The 20,856-nt window shown below is 36.7% G+C and overlaps 1 long non-coding RNA gene across 4 annotated transcripts in view; it reads left to right on the top strand.

Moving 5' to 3' along the window:
- LOC125163638 (uncharacterized) overlaps window positions 1-20,856 on the top strand; it is a 173,419-nt gene that overhangs the window by 116,395 nt on the left and 36,168 nt on the right. For all 4 annotated transcript variants that reach the window (XR_007151527.1, XR_007151526.1, XR_007151524.1 and 1 more), the window contains one exon: window positions 18,342-18,481. This is a non-coding gene — a long non-coding RNA (uncharacterized LOC125163638). The remainder of the gene's footprint in view (window positions 1-18,341; window positions 18,482-20,856) is intronic.

Genomic DNA, 20,856 nt, shown 5'->3' on the forward strand with positions numbered 1-20,856 from the left:
TTTAAGCATCTAATTCGAGAATCTTTTAACTCTTAAAATCTATTTATACTTTAGTCACTACTAGAGTATATTTATTGATTTATAGTATTTTATATTTAATTTTCGATTTACTTTTCACTTGTTTCTCTTTTTTGCTTTCTTTTGGAAAGACTTGATTTATAATTTTATTTCTCTCATTTTATTTGAAGTAATACATTTTTTTCTGTTCTTCCAATGAATACCTCACCTTTTTAAATATGCATAGTTGTATCAAAAAATCTTTAAGTTAAGGGGTGCTGGGGGGCTCAATCGGTTAAGCATCTGACTTCGGGTCAGGTCACAATCTCACAGTTTGTGAGTTTGAGCCCTGCATTGGGCTCTGTGCTGACAGCCCAGAGCCTAGAGCCTGCTACAGATTCTGCATCTCCCTCTCTCTCTGTGCCCCTACCCAGCTTGCACTGTTTCTTTCCTTTCTCTCTCTCTCAAAAATAAACAGAATTAAAAAAAATCTTTAAGTTAGTACATATCTTTATATTTTTTGCAAACTTGTAGGATACCTTCCTTGGATCACGACCTCGAATTTTTATGTGAGTATTCTATTTCCATCACTGGTTTTTGCTAACTCCCACTCTGGTAGTCTTTACTGTCATTGCTTCCACTGATTTACATTTCAGTGTCTTTTTTCTCCATTCTTTCCTGAAATCTTCTGTAGTTTATTATTACTGTAATTGATTTATTCTTCTTACTGTGATTTATTTATTACTAAAATTTTTTGGTGTGATTTGCAAGTGACAAAAAATGATCTAGTCTATGAGAATATATTTACATCATCTTTTCTCTCTTAATTTTTTTATTATGGGAATTTCAAACATACAGAAAAGTAACTAAAGAACTATGTACACCCATATGTCTATCACCTAGACTAAAAATTTTGTTAAGTTTTTGGCATATGTGCACTCTCTATCTATACACACCCATGTGCGTGCACACATACACACACACACACACACACATGCACGTTAGCTAAACAACCTAAAAATAAATTCACAGATATCTTGATACTTGATCCCCAAATGCAAATAGCTTAGTATGCTTCTCTAAACTAAAGAGAGGTCTAATACATATAAAATGTCATTAACATATATAAAAATTTTAGCAACCATTCTCTAATATCAACTAGTACTGAGTATATATTCAGATTTTGTCAATTTTTCCAAATTTTTCAATATCTTTTTTCAAACTGGGATTCAACCAAAATCTACACATTGCATTTATCTGTTATATCTCTTAAATCTTCTTAATCTACCAAAGGGTCTATGCCTTCACTATTTTCATGACATTCATTTTTGAGAATGACCCACTCATTGAATTTGCTTGATTACTTCTTTATGGTGTCAATTAACTTATTCCTCTATTTTTTGTATTTCCTATTACCTGTTCATATATACCTTTGAGTGATATTGGAGCTGGTATAGAATTCAAGGCTGACAGTTATTTTTTGTTTGCTAACAGTCTAATTTATATTCCTTTGCAGACAATCTGTCTTCTCTCTGATTCCTTTTAATATTTTTTTCTGCTTTGGTATTCTATAGTTCCAGCAAGAGGTATTTTGGAGTAGATTTATATTTTTATTGTGCTTTGGGTTCTTTGTGGTTTTTAAAAATTTTTTTTTTTTTCAACGTTTATTTATTTTTGGGACAGAGAGAGACAGAGCATGAACGGGGGAGGGGCAGAGAGAGAGGGAGACACAGAATCGGAAACAGGCTCCAGGCTCTGAGCCATCAGCCCAGAGCCCGACGCGGGGCTCGAACTCCCGGACCGCGAGATCGTGACCTGGCTGAAGTCGGACGCTTAACCGACTGCGCCACCCAGGCGCCCCTCTTTGTGGTTTTTAAATCAAATGGTTCTTGTCATTCATTAATCATAAAATATTAATCATAAAATTGAATATTATCAAACATCATCTCATTGAATATTTTTTTTTGTTTTTGTTTTTTAAGTTTATTTATTCATTTTGAGAGAGTGCAAGTGAGGGAGTGGCAGAGAAGGAGAAGGGGAGAGAGAGAATCCCAAGCAGGCTCTGCACTGTCAGTGCAGAGGCTCAAATTCTGGAACCATGAGATCATGACCTGTGTGGAAGTTGGACACGTAACAGATTGAGCCAACCAGGCTTCACTCATTGCATATGTTATGACTTTAGTCTTCTCTCTTTCTGGAACTCCTATATCTTGTATGTTGGACATTTTCATTTTATTTTTCCATGTTTCATCTGTTCTCTTTCATATTTCCTCTTCCCTTACCTCTTTTACTCTGTTATCCCTGGGTAGTTTCTTCAGAACTATCCTCCAGTTCTCTAATCTAAATCTCAGCAACCCCATGTACTTTGTTATTAATTCATCCTGAATTTTTAAAATTTCAATCTCGAATTCCAAAATTCTTCTTTTTATTTCTTATCTTTTTTTTTTTACAGAAGCTCTATTCCTTTTTTCCTATATCTTGATTTTTTAAATCATGTTCTGTTCTTTCCTTATAGTTTTGGCTCTTTTTATTATTTCCTTAATAACTTAAAATATACTTATTTTATAGTTTATTTAACATATTTTCTAAAGATTTTAAGTAATTTCTACATTCAACATGGAGCTCAAAGTCACAACTCTGAAATCAAGATTCACATGCTTCACCAACTGAGCCAGCTATATGCCCCTCTCATTTTATTTATTTATTTATTTATTTATTTAATTTTATGTTTTATTTTTTCAGGTAAACAAATATGTTTATTTACAAACATATTGAGTTATGTTGAATTCAAGAATTTGATCCATTTTTCAAAGAAACTGCACCTCTTAAAATGCTCCTTTTCACATCTGTTTAATGGATTCATTGCAACATCCTTATTTCTTAAGCAGTCGGTGTCTTACTATAAAAAAAAAAAAAAGGTGCAGGAAATCCAGATCCAAAGTATGCAGTCATCATAATTCATAACTGCCTCTTGTTTTCCACTGAAAATGGCACACTCTTCCCTGGGCCCTCCACATGGTGGCTCCTTGGGACCACAGAGGTTGTGAGACGCTGTCTCCCAACATAGTGCTGTTGGGACTTCTGCGAAAGGCGCAGAGACCCAAAATAGTAGAAATTCATCTTATTTGATTTTCTGAAGCTTTTGGGTTCTAATCCCCCCGTTGATTGTATTGCTTACTGTATTAGGCTTGGAATTTGGGGTTCAGGTCAGCTTTATTGATGATTGTGTGTATATTTGTCCAGGGCCAGAGAATAATGCTGAAGGAAAACAACCGTCAATCTAGATTTCTACAGTGTTGATGCAGAGTAGCCTTGCATTTCCCTCTATCAGGTTTTTCAAATTTAAGAGTTGGGAATACATCTTCATGCTGATATTTTTCCTATTCCATAAGATAACATAAACTGAATCTTCACTTTCTCAAATGGATTTTTACCATTCATTTCTAAAGAATCCTGTTAGAGCCTTTGGAAGAGATGGTGTCTCTTTTTTTTGTCTCTGGAACTTTGGGGTGGAAAGGTTGTCTTACATTGAAGGGGCAGCCCCTTGGGCCCCTAACTTCAGGAAATGTCTTGTTTCCACCTCTTTATAGTATGTGCATTCAAGGCCACATCTCTTGCCCCATGTGGAAATTGAAACCTTTGCTTCTGGGCCCTAGGTCATACAACTGCACTACTTCTCTCTGACTGATTTCATTTGTCTCGTAAGTTGCTTGTTTGGGCTCCTCCCTGGCACCTAGATGTTTACATTTCTTTCATTGACCTCAGCTATGTATGTTTGTCTTTCTGTTACAGTTGTACTTAGCATTTTAATATTTTTAGTATCTTTAAATTTTATTTTATGTTAAGGCTACTATGTTCAAAGTCAGCCAAATATTAATTGTAAGTATATGGAAACATTGAGATTGTCGAAAATTTTATTTTTCACTGATACGCTTGGTATTTCAGAATAAAACGTTTAAAGGGTGATACGAAACTTATTTTCATACATACTATAAACTGGGAAAATATGGGAATGTAAAATAAATTGGGAAAACAAGTGCCATGGATGTTAACACTCAGATGTTGAATTCACAAAAATAAAGGTCTTGCCATACTATTTCCAATGTTAAAGTGATTTAATTATATTTTCAATTGTAAATCAATCCAGTTTCTTATAAATAAGGGTTGGACTGGGAAGTGGGAGGTCATAATAAGGAGCAATATAGTTACAGGTAGCTTATCATAACTTTGAGTTTCAATTATTTCTTCCTTTGACAATTAAGGCAATAGTTCATTTTTGATGTCAGAGATGTATGTCTAGTGGAAAGACATTCTAGGGGAGACACAGGTACATGAAGAAAAAGCAAGAGCACAGTGCATGTAAACAATATCATTTCCAAAGAAACATGAGTTCAGAATAAAGTCTCTTCCTCAAATGGAACAATATTTCAACCTCTGTCATTACACAATAAGATGGGTCAAGAGGGATAACAAATGACCCAATCTTTTAAAAAATCTTGTTGAGGGGTGCATGGCTGGCTCAGTTGGTGGAACATCTGACTCTTGATCTTGGGGTTGTGAGTTCGAGCCACACACTGAGTGTAGAGATTACTCACAAAATTTTTTCTTTAAGGTTTATTTATTTTTCAGAGAGAGAGAGAGAGCAAGCGAGTGAGTGGGGTTGGGTAGAGAGATAGGGAGGCACATAATCCGAAGCAGCCTCTGTGCTCTGAGTGGTCAGCAAGGAGCCTAACATGGGACTCAAACTCTCAAACCATAAGATCATGACCTGAGCCGAAGTCAGGCGCTTAACTGACTGAGCCATCCAGGTGCCCCATAAAAAAAATAAAATCTTAAAAAAAAAAAAAGGATCTTGTTGAAGAAAAAGTTAGACATTTTTCAAATGAAAATATTTATACTGAAAAAAGACCTTGAATTGTGTAGCTAAGAATTTAACATCTATTTTAAAATTTTTGTTTTAAAGTAAACTCTATCTCCGACATGGGGCTAGAACTCATGACCCCAAGATCAAGAGTCTCATGCTCAGACTGACTGAGCTAGCCAGGTGCCCCAAAATGAGAGTAATTTTATTTATTTAATATTGTTTTTTAAGTAAGCTTTACAACCCACATGGGGCTCAAATTCATGACCCCGATGGGGTGACTGGGTGGCTCAATTGATTAAGCCTCCGACTTTGGCTCAGGTCATGATCTCATGGTCCATGAGTTTGAGCCCCATGTCCAGCTCTGTGCTGACAGCTCAGAGCCTGGAGCCTGGTTCAGATTCTGTCTCCCTCCCTCTCTCTCTGCCCCTCCCCTGTTTTCTCTCTCTCTCTCTCTCTCAAAGATAAATAAAATATTTTAAAAAATTTTTAAAAAGATTCATGACCCTGAGATCAAGAGTCACATGCTCTAATGACTGAGCCACCCAGGCGCCCTTAATGGCATCTAATTAATTAATTAATTTTCAACAGCATCTATTTTAAAATTAGAATCACTCTGCATTCGAGCTCTGCTACTACCTCTGTCGCTTTTGGGAAAATAACATAAATTCTGTCTCAGTTTACTTATCTATAAAAAGACAGTAATAATAAACTCCCATGTTGCTACTGGGAATTAAAATGGCACGCTCATAAAAAAATAAAGTGACGTATTCATAAAATATCCTGTGTACAACACTTCGCACAGTGCCTGCATGCAACGGTCACTAACTCAATAGCTACTACTGTGAAATCAGCACAGAGATTTCTGAATCACTAGAGGTGAAAAAGGCTCCAGGAGACTAGAAATGTGAGAAGCTTATCTCTTAACTAGCTAGCTCAAATTCTGGGATTTCTTAGGCACAACAAATAGAAAGATGATATTATTCTTATAGCTTGAAAATATTGTGGTGGGAATTTTCTTATTATGAGAATTGCAATTTACAGAAAACTAAGCCTTATTTGAGAAGGAAAGAGAAATACTGCTTTTTGTGAATAAGCCTCTATGGGTGCTCTATGTTAATGTGTTTGTTCTGGTAGAAATACTTTTATTGTTACCTACTTGGGATAAAGATTGTAAAGGGAAAGTTTTCAGGCAGCCATAAATCTTTTTTTCCCTTGGGTCAAAGAGTTTCAATAATTTTTGAAAAAGTTTCGATAATTTTTGTAATGATTAGAAAGCATACTGCCTATGAGTAAAGAAGTCTATTCTTTGCTTTTAATTTGCCTACCCATTTTTCTAAGCAAATTTGTTTAGGGAAAAAAAAGTCTGTTCTAGACTTGGAAAAAAACTTATAACTATCTTACTCTTTTGAAAAGGCAGTGGTGACATTGAGTCACCTGAGCTCCATCTCTGGGCAACAGTGACAAATGGTCACTTGCAGTGCAAAGATCAAGTGCTGAGAGTGTGAGGTCAGCTGCTTTACATGACACCTAATGGGACTGTCATTTCTCAGGATCCCCAGCCAAAGGCAGGGTGGCGACACGGTGTACCCATCACTAAGGTGCCATGTCTGGCATCTAAATGGAGCTCAGTAATTCCAGTGGAGCCAAGTTATTAGAGATCTAATTGCCATTGTCTAATAAATTCTTTTGAGGTCTTTGTGTTGGTTCACTTAAATATTCAATGTATCTGGCTTGAAGCAGTTATTAAAAATGTAATTGTTTTGTAAATTTTTATCTTTCAATTCCAAAACACCCTCATGAATTAATAAACGGTGTTCAGATAAAATAAGAATATTCATCAATAATGCAAGATTTTCTGTGTCATTGGGGGGTGTAACCTTACTATGCTGTTGATCAGAAACTCTGGGGAAATAACATATCTCTTGTAATACACTTCCATCTTGGATATTCTAGATCATGTTTAGCTGGAGAGTTTTTACTCTGAATGAAAATGTTTTTATTCATATCTTATTACCAGTAGAGTTTATTTGAACTCATCATCATCCTAAGTTTATTTTCAGTTATTACTTTCTGGCTTGCCTCTCCAAAGCTAGCTATGAATACACAGTGGACTTTGAAATAGCAAGGCTATTTTGTTTTAAAGTGAGCAATGATAGCCTTGTCCCCAGCTAGGGAAATAGAACATAAAGCTTCCCAAGGCATTTACATGTTTCCCAAAAGACTGACCCATAGTCAACAAATGGGGAAATATAAAAACTTCTCCAAAGGGATGGGTGCTTCCTTAAGAGAACTGATTGACAGCTCTGGGCTTGCCCAGTGACACTGTCATCTGAGGGACCCTACACTTTTTTTCCCAGGTTTTCTGAAGTCTCTCGGGTATCATAAGGGGACAGACCCCTGTGGTACTGCCAGGGCCCTCTCTGTCAGAGGGCTAAGACCTGGACTAATTCATTGCAGTGCAGTTTAATTAAACTGCACCAGAGTTGTTTCCCTGGTAAAATAAGTGTGGGAAGAGAATGTGTGTCAAAAGGGACATGCCCCTTACTGTGTGTGCTTTATTGTTACACCGCAGCTAATATATTGTGGGAATTCCCATGGAGTCAATGATAAACTGTATTATCGAGCTCCATAAAATAGGCATTCTACTAGTGCAGGTTACTGTAGCTCACAATTCTATTAATCCTTCTAATTTATTATATTATAGCTGTATGTGAGGTCTCATAAATTTATTATACCCCTTTCATCTAAAAAAAACCCCACCATGCTTGTTTCTCCTCTCAAATAAAACCTTTTATTATTTGCTGTGTCTGTCTCTAAAAATGTAATAGCCCCTTGTAAGAAAATATAATTACTGGCTGAGAAATGTAAACTGCATTTGACATGTCTTCTACTCTAAAATTAAAAAATTCTATTAAACCTTGCTGTATGTGTACAAATACTGGTACATGAAGACCCATCAGCTTTTTGTTTCCAGTTTTCTGGCAACAACTTCCTATAAATGACATCTTTAGTATTTTTACTGTTTTCATCATTTTGTTTATGATAAAGGAATTTACTTATAGTATTCTCTCCTCTTTTTCATTTACACCAGAAGTCAGCAGAAGGGCAGACATAACATCTGCTTTGTTCACGTCTATATCTCCAATGCCAAGTACGATGCCTGGCATATATTAGAGGCTCAATAAATAGATGTTAAATAAATGAGGAGGTGAATGAAATAGAAAATTCTGTGAGTGCCTGTGCAAATCTTCATAGGATTTTTACCTATATATTCATTAACATGTTTACTAATAACAGCTTATTTTTTATCAGTTGCTATTGCACAAAGATTTGGCTTACTGCTTAAAAGGATATCTAAAATATGCAGGAAAAATATGCAGGCATAAGTTTATTAAGTTATGAAATTTCAGTTGCTACTTTCAGATTACATTTTCACTTAGTTTTAGAAACCTTGATGCCTCAAAATAAGCTACACCTTGTACATTGAAAGTAAGCTAGAGATTCTGTGGGCTGGCCCTCGTGTGATATGAAGAAATGTAAATGGAGCGACACTTCATATCCATTGCTGATCAGATTCATACCTGTCCTGTTTGTAAATGAGATGAGATGAGCTTGGAAATATTTTAATAAATAATTGAATACATATTTGAATAAATGTTTATTTATTTATTGAGAGAGAGAGAGAGAGAATGAGTGGGGAGGGGCAGAGAGAAAGGGAGAAAGAGAAAGAGAGAGAGAGAAAGAGAGAGAATCCCAAGTAGGCTCCATGGCCAGGGACGGGCCCTGCACAGGTCATGATCTCATGACTGTGAGATCATGACCTAAGCCAAAATCAAGGGTAGGATGCCTATCTGACTGAGCCACCCAGGCACCCCAGAAATATTTGAATTTCAATCAGGCACCTTCATTTTGTTATCCTGAAGTAAAAACCTAAGTGATGATGGACACAGGACTGGACATAGAATAGATCTCTATCTACTCTAAGGTACTATCTTAGATCCCAGGTGAACAGTGAAAATTACCAAAAGTCTTTTCAGCAACTCTTGCTTAGAGCAATGTGTATGAAGGGCAGTGATGGATAGTTTCAGTACAGGTGGTCAGACATCAGAAAAGGAATGAAGACAATTGGTATCGTGAGCATTTTATTAGAAACTCAAGAGACCAAATCAAGCTTGGAAATGGAATTGCTGTTTCATTGAACAACATTTCTGTTATGACACACTTTGGTAACAATAATGAGTTTGGCTAATGTTCTAATGGCTAAATTCCCCATGTTTCTGTTTTGCAAATGAAAACAAATCTTCCATTTGATATCATTGTTTTTCCCATCATAAGAAGTAAAAAAAAAGTCTTAGAACAAATGTAATAAATATGCTCTGAACGGATAACCTGGGTGGTCCCAGTGACACCTCTTATGTCACCATGGTCCTGGATGCCAGGGCAAATGTATAGGCAGTATCTTGTCATGACTGAGATCAAACTTGTTTAGTGCTTACTGAGAGTTATGTGGCATAGTGGAAGGGCAGGATTTTTAGAATGTCATCACTTCTGGATTTGAATCTTATTAGTTCTACCACTTAATAACTGCACATGCAAGAAAATTACTCGGTCTGAATTTTAATGAAATTAAATTTAATGAATTTTAATGAAAATTATACTCGATAGCGTATGCCATGTGCTTAGCGTAGTTCCCGGCACATAGTACCTTCTCAGTAAGTAATCGTAATTATTCACCATTACTATCTTTGCCCCCAAGATAGGGATTGTAAAGGATAGTATGGCAAATCTTCCTGCAAAGATTTCTATAGAAAAGGTTTCCTATTATTGGATTATTAATTACCTTTTCACTTGAATTTACATACTACATCTCTAAAGAGCAATGAATTAAATGTAGATTATAAGGGGAGCAACCCTGCTATTAATCTACTCTGAGGTTTTGACGAGCTTCACTCTTCACTTGCTGTACTTTCAAAATAGACTTCTCCATAAAGCACATGAGAGGTAGCTCTTTAGGTCATTACCTCACTTTTTTTTCCTTAGTTTTTTTTTTTTTTTTTAAGTAGCTGCCACTTGAACTCATGACCCTGAAATCAAGACCTGAGCTGAGATGGAGAGTCAGACTCTTAACCAACTGAGGCACCCAGGCGCCCCTCCACTTTTAATTTGCATATATATACATTTAGATACTGCACTAAGGAAAATGTACTCTACTTATTCTCAAACTACAGAATTAATGTTCTCAGGGATATAAAACTGAGCTTCTAGAACTTTACAGCCACTGTATCAAGTGTGGTACCTGTGTTATTTTATTGAATCTTTACAATAAATCTAAGAGGAGGGTACAGTTATTATCTCTGACTGATGGATTAGGACACTGAAGGTTAGAAAAGCTGTGTAACTTGCTCTAGATCATACATGTGGCAAATGGTAAAGCAGGGATTGAAGAGGTAGTAATCACTCCAAGTCTGTGTTTCTGACTCTGCCTTGTAGTATCTGCCTCCTGCATCCCACCCCCACGCAGGCTCTTTCTATTTCACTGGACAGTATCTAGTCAATACAAGCTTCTGGTCAACTCATGGAAGATATAAAGCTTAGAAGAGGTTGATCAGCCTTGGGAATAGCACGGGGTGGGGGGTGTCAAATTCTTTAGAACCACTGTCTTAATGTTTACTTGAAGATGAAATTTCTTACTCTTGGAAGCACATGCACATTTAAGTTCTTGCTGTCGTATAGCCTGCTGTAAATCAAATATTGAACATGAGTGATTTCTTATACATTTTGAAGGGATGCTTTCACTCTTTAAAAAAAACAAAGTGGAATCTAATAATACATAAATGAAATAAATAAGAAAACACATTGATGACTTTATAGACTCCTTTTAATAAAAAAATAAAAAATGACATTTAATCTCTATAATTTGAAAGCATAGATGGTTTCTGTATGGACAAAACCAACATAGTCTTTATAAAATAGTGTTTTCAATTCTGGTACAAAAAATACGACCAATATGATAAAGATGTGAAATTAGAAGTTTTTTCTAGTGCTGTTTTTCATTTTGATGATAGAAAAATAGAATTAGTATAAATATATCTTTAAGGATTTTAACTCAGTAACAATGCAAATTATCATTCTGGTTGTTTAGAAATGTCAGTAAGAACTCAATTGTTCCTGCACTGATATAAAAGAGCATTTTTTGACAGTGATTGACATCAGCAATTTGCATACTGTGTCACTGAGAAGTGAGCAAAACTTTTTTCCTATTTCAGTACATATTTTATGAAGTTTAGTAGATTTATATAAGGTATTATGTGGAGTAATTCGAGTTTTAAAAAATTTATTGCATACTAGAGTAGATGCTATTGGAATTAGTATATTGAAGATAGTTTGCTAAAGTAATTTCAAAATATGGCATTTTCCTAGCTTTGAAGTGAAATGAGATTGATAAATATCAAATTAGTATTTTTACTTTAATCTTAAAATTCGTTTCTATGTACCATTAAGGTATAACATTTGGTATGGGAGAGCTTTAAATCATATGAATTGTTACAAGGGAGAAATCATGCTATGGCACGGTAAAATAGCACACTGCAGAAAGACCAATAATTCTTAGAAATGAAAGAGACATTGTTTTAACACTATTTCTTTATTTGCGAAAATAACTATTTTGCTTCCAATACATAATAAGTCAACTTAAAGGCAATCCCTACACTTTGCCAATTCAAAGAGACCCACCTCATTTGGTACCTGCCGTTCTGTTATTTTATATCTGAGCTAGCCTTTGACTTGTTGTATGTTGCTCTGTTCTTAGGTGGCATCACAGTTGTAATTTAGGTGCCTGCATTCTTAGGACTTTTCATGTGATTTATGTGAAACCTGTGTACAATCTCTTGGCTTCTTCTGGCACATAACCCAGAGTAAGAGTGAGCATCTGGAGATAGAAGGCCCGGTAGAAGAACAGCCTGACCTTTGACCTGCTTGTGACATACTGTATAAAGATTTTGGGAAATGCTGTCTAGGATAATCCATCATCGAGCAATTTAGTATAACCTTGCTGACCCTGTTCTCCCAGCACAAGTGTAATCCTGGTGCAGCCAGTGTTTGAAAACATTTGTATTTACTGAATAAAGACATGTAGCCCACAGAGCAATAAAAACACAAAATGTGAGTCTGCCAAAGAAAGTAAGGAGTAGATATGTGAAAACGCTGCTTAGTGTAAAAGCTGCTCTGTAGCTGTTGAAAAGTCTACAGGCAACAGCCACTGGGAACAACTTTTCCACGCCAGTGAATGAGGCCTTGCAAGTGAGAACAAATGCTATTTTTCTCTTGATTGTCAGCACAAGTGTGACACTCATTTACATCTCTGAATGTACTTTGTAGTTGCAATAACTTCCTATGTTGATGTGAAATATATTCAGAACAAATTAAAAAAAAAAAAAATGAAGGTAGGTTGAATTAAGTGAAAGAGAGAAACAAGAACCAGGCCAGGAATACAAACTTTTGCCATGTGAAAGGTAAACAGTGAGAAGAGGTGGCTCTAAGATCCCTGGGAAAAAGGCACAGGATTTACACGACCTGAGGAAAAACCAGAGTATTCAATTTCGGCTGCCTTAGTTCAACCGGCCTTCAAATCTCACCTGATTGACTGAAACTGCTTTCATTTGTATTTGGCATCCAGCTTGACTGCCCTCCAAATAATACCTCAACCTGCAGCAGAATGCGTCTTTCTAAAGGCCTACTTCTCAGCTTTGAAACCAAAGCAAAACAAAAACCAGCAAAACATAAACAAAACCTCTTCAGTGCTTCACCATTAGCCTGTCTGCTGCTGTCCCACCTCATGGTTTTCCGTGATCTTATGGCTACAGCCTCGCTTTCTCTATTGCTACCTCATGCTCCAGCCATATTAAACTCGTAATTCTCCAAAAATGCCCTCTTTCTCTTTCACACCCAAATCTTGCCTTCTCTCAGCCTGGACCTTTTATCCCACCTTCTTATCCTTCAGGTCTTGGCCTCACACTTCACTTTCCTAAAAGGCCGCGCCTCCCCCCCCCCCCCCCCCCCCCCCCGTCCGCCCCCCACGCCCATTGGGTTAGATACCTTATGTGTACTTCCAGTGTTTGTGTGGGTAGTATTGTCTCTACTTTACCGAAGAGGAAATGGAAAACGCGAGAGCCTTACTTGCCTGCAGAGTTTTACACGCCTGCAAAATGTCAGGACCAGACTTTAAATTCAAGACTTCTGGCTTCCATCTAGAGCCCATTTCTTTAATCCACAGCGACTTCTCATATGCTTCACTTTACCTGGTTAAATATGGGTTTAGGTAAAATTGTTTTCAGTTCCCTGAAAGGCGTATGGGGCTTCATCCCTCTATTTTTTTTACACATTTCTTTACACATTTCCCACCCAGAGGTTAGCTTTGTGTTGGTGTCCACCCAGGAAATCTTACTTATTTGTCAAGACCCAGTTGCAGATTGTGAAGCATTATTCTTACCTCCACCCTCTTCTTCAGGCTTACTGTGTTACTTAGTCCTCACCATTGTTGTGGGGCTTCACGATTTCAACTGAACTGTGCTATTATATGTTTATCTCTCCTGTTAGACAGTGAGTTTTTTGTGGCAAAGATTTACTTCAATCATTTCTATTTCTGCTTGCACTCAGTACACTGCCCAATACATGGCAGATTCAGTATTTTAAATTGTGTCATAGGGGGGCTCCTGGGTGGCTCAATCAGTTAAATGTCCGACTTTGGCTCAGGTCATGATCTCATGTTTCACAGGTTTGAGCCCTGCATTGGGCTCTGTGCTGACAGCTCAGAGCCTGGAGCCTGCTTTGGATTCTGTGTCTCCCTCTCTCTCTGCCCTTCCCCTACTTGCATTCTGTCTCTGTCTCTCTCCCAAAAATAAAAATTAAAAAATATAAATTGCATTATGGAAGCACATGTTGATGATATCTGCATGTTCGCTTCTCATGCTTTCCCTTCAAGACATCATGTAAATCACCCAGCTTATAATTGTAGACTGTCATTGGGTTGTAAGGTATGACTTCTCTTTGCCTAAAACAGGACCTTACAAGACTCGTCATAGCTTCCAGTTCCAAGACCTTGTCCCAGGAACTAGGTTTTTACACAGGTTCTCTCTGGTGCGTAGGGGTTTGATTACCGATATTTCTGTCTTCATACATTGATAAAATGAGATTTCAGGGATTAATAGGGGTCTCTCCTGTCTCTATTACACACACACACACACACACACACACACACACACACACACACACACATTCACTGACATAGTCTCTCCAAACTCTTCTTCAGTCTGGGGAAATGAGAGCTGTATGACTAGAGGAAGAAGGTAGAGAATGAGGAAGAGCCTTTTAAGTGTCTTTACAGGGTAGGACAAGTTAACCAGAGTAACCAAGTTTTTTTTGCGACTGAGCAACAGGATATAAGAATTTTCCTTTCTCCTGTCCGCTCTTCCCAATTTCCCATCTCTGTTTTTAAGATTGCCCTCCAGTTAGGCAATGGAGTCAGAGGGAGCTGCACTGGTGGAGAAACCACTGCAGCAGCTCTAGTGTCACGTGAGGAACATTTTCTCTCTGGACACAGATGCACACGGCTGCTCTCAATCCATGCTTTGCAATGTGCTTTAGTGGCTTCCTTGTTGCACTAGTTTAAAATCAAGTTGTCATTGTGTATGATGACATGAAAACGTTATGGCTTTGAGTCCTAAGTAATCACAACATTTCCACTGAAGTATTCTTTCAAATCTCCCTTTCCTGTTTTTTTCTTTATCTGTTCACTCTTGCCAGTGGAGAATAACACAATAAATCTTTGACGTTTCCTTGGAATGTGTGGAAATGACATGAATTAGGAGCCAGAGAATCTTCAGTTAGAATCCTTCCTCCACCTTTTATAAGTGATGTACCCTTGGATAAAGTGCATCCTCATTCTGAAGCAGTTTTCTTATCTGTAAAATGGACTTAATACCATCCTTCTCACAGCTGTGGATGAAAGGAAGCAAAGATGACAGTGTTGATTTCTTGTGGGTCTAGTTCAACAAGTTCTCTTTCTTTCTTTTCCTTTCTCCTCTTTCTTCTCTACCTCTTGATTCAATTGTTAATGGGTGGTGCAAGTCCCAAACTATAGGGCATAAAGGATGGGAGAAATACGAGGTAGCTACATAATAGCTCTATTGCTCTCTAGGAGTGGGTAGCAGATATGGAGAATGGTGGGGAATATGTTTTGACATTCTCTGTAAAGCTCATCATTATAAACTTTATAACGAGATTGTTTTTTTTAATTAAAATTTTTTTATAGTTTGTGAAACTTCAGTTATAGTTCACTTTGTCCTTTGGAAATCACTAACCCAAAGAGAGGCATCTGAATTCCTTTTTAGACCCTAAATCAGTGTTTCTAAACCTTAGCTGATTAGCACATTAGAATTACTTGGACTAGTTGCAACAGTTACTTTAAATATTTTTTTAATGTTTATTTATGTTTTTCAGAGAAAGAGACAGAGCTCGAGTGAGGGAGGGGCACAGAGAGAGGGAGACACAGAATCTGAAGCAGGCTTCAGGCTCTGAGCTGTCAGCACAGAGTCCGACATGCAGCTCGAACCCATGAACCATGAGATCATGACCTAAGCAGACAATGGATACTTAACTGACTGAGCCACCCAGGCGTCCCTAACAATTACTTTTTAAATAATAAAAATATTTTAAAGCTTCTGAAAACATACAGATTTGGGGGTCCCAATCCGGATTTACTAAGTTACGATCTCTGGGGATGAGGCTTTGGCATCAGTATTAGAACAAAATTCTCTCAGTTATTGCAGTGATGGTTACAAACCTTGGCCTAAATCATAATGTCACTGTGATGTTCATGCATGTTTGATTGGCGTCATAAAATATGATAATAGTTGTGTAAAGGGACTTTTTTAAAAAGAACATAAACCAGGGGGAAATTAAATTGACAGAATGTAGAAAGGATAAATATTATTTAAAAACATCATCTATGACGATGACAAAATAGGATTTCCAAAGCTCCCAAAATACTGTAAACATGATCGATTCCAAAGGGAAGAGGAACCATTCTCTTTCTTGTGAACCCAGGTGGAGTGGCATTGGGAGGTTGCTGATTAGATTCAGTGAAGGGTTGAAATGCGCATTTTCTCTTTTAATTAGGGAAATCAATAATAGAATCTAAATTTCTGAGAATAAGAAACTAAAAATAAAAACAAGATATGCTGTATTCAAGGAAGCAGCTAAAGGAGTGTATTTATTGGTCTAAATTGAAATATTAACCCCTTGGAAACTCCTGCCATCTATTTAGTCAGAAATGGAAAAGAGCTATCAGATAACAGAGCCTATCCTCCTGAGAGCCTCCTGGATTGTGTCTCGTGCCCAGATAGAGGATAACGCTCTCCTCCCAGCCTAGAGGCCATCGTCCTAAGTACTCCCTTGGCAGGCATCCTGGAAAATTGTAGTGTTGGAAGGGCTAAGTTACTCTTCTCAGACATCTCTATTGGACATGATAAAGAAAAAAAAAAAAACTCAAAGCACAAACTGTATACAATCCAATGTACATTTTAAAGGATGTACTAGTATTTACATAGTGGGTCAGATTTTCATTCTGTGAGATTCAAAAGAAGAAAAGAACTCTTTGAGTTGAGAATCTAGCTTATTGTTTTTAGTGATGGCGTTTAGAGACAAGTGATCCAACAGCCACTACTTTTGAAGATCGTGATTTTATAAGCAATGGAAGTTTCAAGTGTCGGTAGCCCATGTTGCACTGGTTTAAGGTGATTGTTGATAGTTATTTCAAAGTCCTCTAACACTGTTATTTGTAGAAAATAAATCTGATATAATAAGACTTTGATAAAAACAGAGAACTTCTTAGTTGACATCTATTGTCAATGCATTGACAATAAAAGGCAAAACAAAAAGAACTCAGCCTTTTTCTGGGACTCAGCTGATTGACATATCTTCAAAGTGAGGCTTGCCAAATAAATATGATTATTAGGTTACTGCATTTCCTCAAAGAACAAGTCTAAATTGTCTCAATGATAAAAGTCTTTGATATGGGGGCACCTGGGTGACTCAATCGGTTAAGCATCTGACTTCGGCTCAGGTCATGATCTCATGGCTCGTGGGTTTGAACCCTGATTTGGGCTTTGTGCTGACAGCTCAGAGCCTGGAGCCTGCTTCAGATTCGGTGTCTCCCTCTCTCACTACCCCTCCCCCGCTTGCACTCTGCACTCTGTCTCATAAATAAATAAATGTTAAAAAAAAATTTTGGAAAAAAGATAGATCACACACTTTTATTAACTTATTTTGGATTAGTTTAACTTTATTTTCTTTTTTTATGTAGAAACCTCATCATGAATACCAATTATTAAAAAAAGCATTTCCTTACAGGCTTATTTAATTTTATTTTATTTTGCCAAACAGGTATAGTTGGGAAGATTTCAATAATCTTGGGATTGTACAAAATAATTTGTACAAAATTTATTGTGCAAAATAAATTATATCCTTTCTACAACTAGTTGTTCCTGAAACAAAGTTTATACATTTTTGTTTTAGAAAGATGCTGACCCTCAGTTAAAATTTTATTTATAGAAATGTAAATTTAAAAATCTCCCTGTAAGACATTTTCTGTGCTTAAAAGTTTTGATAACTTTTAATCTTTCTCTCCTTCACTCTTGCTCACTATCTAACTTAGGTTTGATGGCCAAATGCTCTTGTCACCTCAAAGGGGCTTGACTGCTGCTCGTTCTTGAGGGCTCTATTGGTTCTACTGAGCCATGACTCAGAGGTCATTTGTCATTTGGTAAGGACTCTGCTGTCCTCCCTAGAGAGACAGAGAGAGGCATCTGTCCTGAAGAGTGAGTTCCTTGCCTGTCTGCCCTGTCAGAATTCAGAAATACAGTGGCTGTAACTTCTGTTCCAGAGAGGATACCTGGAAAAGAGTGTCACACACAATTAGCATTGGATCAAGTTTCCTTGTCACAGCCCTGGATTTTAGTTTGGGTGAAGGTTGTCACTGCATAGCCAGAATCTGGGCAATTTAGAGCCCTCTGAAGGAAAATACTTCAATTTATAAAAGACAGGTGGGGCGCCCGGGTGGCTCAGTCTATTAAGCGTCTGACTGGCTCAGGTCATGATCTCCTGGTTTGTGAGATTGAGCCCCGCATTGGGTTCACTGCTGTCAGTGCAGAGCCCGCTTGGGATCCTCTGTCACCACCCCCCCCCCCATCCTCTCCTGCTTACATGTGCACACTTTCTCTCAAAAATAAACATTAAACAAGTGTATGGTCATAAATTCCTACTAAAATGGTGATTAGTTTTATTAGATATATTTTTCTATAATTCATAAATTTGGTACAGCATTACTCCACAGCTAATAACTTTATTACTTTTTCATTAGAAAAGTGATTATTTACTTCAAGGTGTACCTTAATTAATTGATTTATATTATCCCTCATTTCAGAAAGAATTCCAAGTGGCTTACAGGAAATGCTACAATGAGATAAATAAAATACAAACATGAATGGAAAAGAGAGAGGAAAAGAAGATGAAGTACAAGGAAAAGCTGTAATGCACATAGAATAATCTACATATAAATTTAAGGTAACACTTTATTCAGTCCTAAATAAAATTAGAAAATCATATTTTCCTTATGAAACAAAACTGATTCAGAATTATTTTTATTAAAATAATTCATATTTTAAATTAGATGATATCACTCTGTATGTTTAATAGAAGTATATATAATTAAAGTGATCTTTAGTCTGTCATGCTTTTTCAAAGTGTAGAGAAAGTCACAGCATAGACGATATATCATATTGACTTAAGGTTACCAGAATTTTCTTATTTTATTTTTTTTAAGTAATTGCTATACCCAGCGTGGGGCTTGAACTCACCACCCCAAGATCAAGTATACGTGCTTTCCTGACTGAGCCAACCAGTTGTCCCTTACCAGAATTTTCTTAATGAGTATGTTAACTATAGTCATGGTCAAAAATATCTGAGAACATGGAACCATTCTGTATTACAAATACTTACAGTATTCTAATGCATTTTTCATGTTGAAATGAAAGTATATTGTTTCAATGTATATATTGTTCTATATTTCATACTGATTGTTTTACATGTGCACATATTTTGAATAACAAAATTCTTCTGTCAGTGAAGAATTAAGAAGAAAATGTGATGTCACCACCATAGCAATATCTTTGGGAGCACTTTACAAAGTTAAATCCTCCTCACAAATAAAGACAAAAACAAATATAAAAAATAAAATTACAACCAAATGACATAAAAATTATGTTTATGGCTGTACACATTACTTTTAGGTTTTAAAATTTATTTTATAAAAATAAATAATTCTAGTTTTCACTAATGTCAAGAAACAAGAATAAAACTCTCCCCCAGTGGGGAATTTTAATGGAAACAATTTTATAAAAGAAAGAAAGAATGAGGTTTAATTTTTTTTTCTCACCAGATATCTAATCTACTTATTCCCTTAGTTTAAAATTTTTGACATCACATACTTTGTTCTTTTTTTAAAGAATTTTTAATGTTTATTTATTTTTGAGAGAGAGAGAGAGACAGAGTGAGAGTGGGGGAGGGCAGAGAGAGAGAGAGGAGACACAGAATCTGAAGCAGGCTCCAGGCTCTGAGCTGTCAGCACAGAGCCCGATGTGGGGCTCAAACTCATGGACCGCAAGATCATGAACTGAACCAAAGTCAGACACTAAACTGAATGAGCCACCCAGGTGCCCCAATTAAAAAAAATTTTTTTTAATGTTTATTGTTTTTTTTTAATGTTTATTTTTCAGAGAGAGAGAGAGAGAGAGAGAGAGTTGGATTGCAAGTTGGGGAGGGGCAGAGAGAGAGGGAAACACAGAATCTGAAGCAGGCTCCAAGTTGTCAGCACAGAGCCCCATGCGGGGCTGGAACTCATGAACCATGAGATCATGACCTGAGCCAAAGTCAGACACTAAACAGACTGAGCCATTCAGGTGCCCCCACACTTTGTTCTTTTAAATAAAACATAATTAAAAGTAGGTCTAGTCACAATAAATGAGAGAAATACATGTGTATGGAATTCTACACATGAGTTATTTCATTGTTTCTGGGTACAATGAGTAATAAGAAACTCTTATGGCACAAATCTTGCACCTATATATGAGGGCTGTACAATTCAAAGAATTTAAGTATTGTAGTGGATGACTGCCTTAAAAAATAAAAAAAAAAAAAAAGGGAAAACATAGGTTAGAGAACTGCTAATAAAAAAAACAAACCCATAGTATCTATTTCTATAAGAATAGTCCTTCTGCAGAGGTAGAAAACCTGTTTGAAGTCTCAAAGCAAGTCATGCAAGATGGGTGCATGACTGTGGGGGAAAGAAAGCGTGGTGTCTACATGAAATAAGCATTTAAGGGAGAATATGAAACGTAATGGGAACCAGCTCTAGCTACCGCAGGAACTTCTAAGATCAGCACTGGGCCTGATACTGAATGACCGGCTAAGGAGAAGAAAGGACTTGCTTTAAAGAACCACCTTCAGCTTCAGTTACCTTATTCCTAGAGTTTATATCAAAATAAACTAGGTTCTTGTAGGGACGTGGGAATCAGTATAAAATAAATATCCTTCATATTAGGGACTGAACAACTTTAAATTCTGTTTCATAGAAAGCTCTGGAGGTTCTACATGTGTGCACGTGTGTGTGTGTGTGTGTGTGTGTGTGTTTTAAACCACTATTACTAGGCACAGACATTATAATATCATAAGGACTTCTCTGTGAAATGTTGGATAAAGAATAGGGACAGTTAAAGTGGAAAAAGTGCAAGGTCCCAGGAAAATTTGCCTTCTGACTGAGAGGAAAATGAATTCATTTATTTTTGGTAAGCAAATATCTTTCAAATGTCTAATCAGGGTTGCATCCAGGAGGTAAAATGAGAAAATGTTGATTTCACCAGTATAAAAAAAGAACAGTAGTG

This window comes from Prionailurus viverrinus, chromosome B1 (assembly GCF_022837055.1).
Source record: "Prionailurus viverrinus isolate Anna chromosome B1, UM_Priviv_1.0, whole genome shotgun sequence".
Taxonomy (NCBI): domain Eukaryota; kingdom Metazoa; phylum Chordata; class Mammalia; order Carnivora; family Felidae; genus Prionailurus; species Prionailurus viverrinus.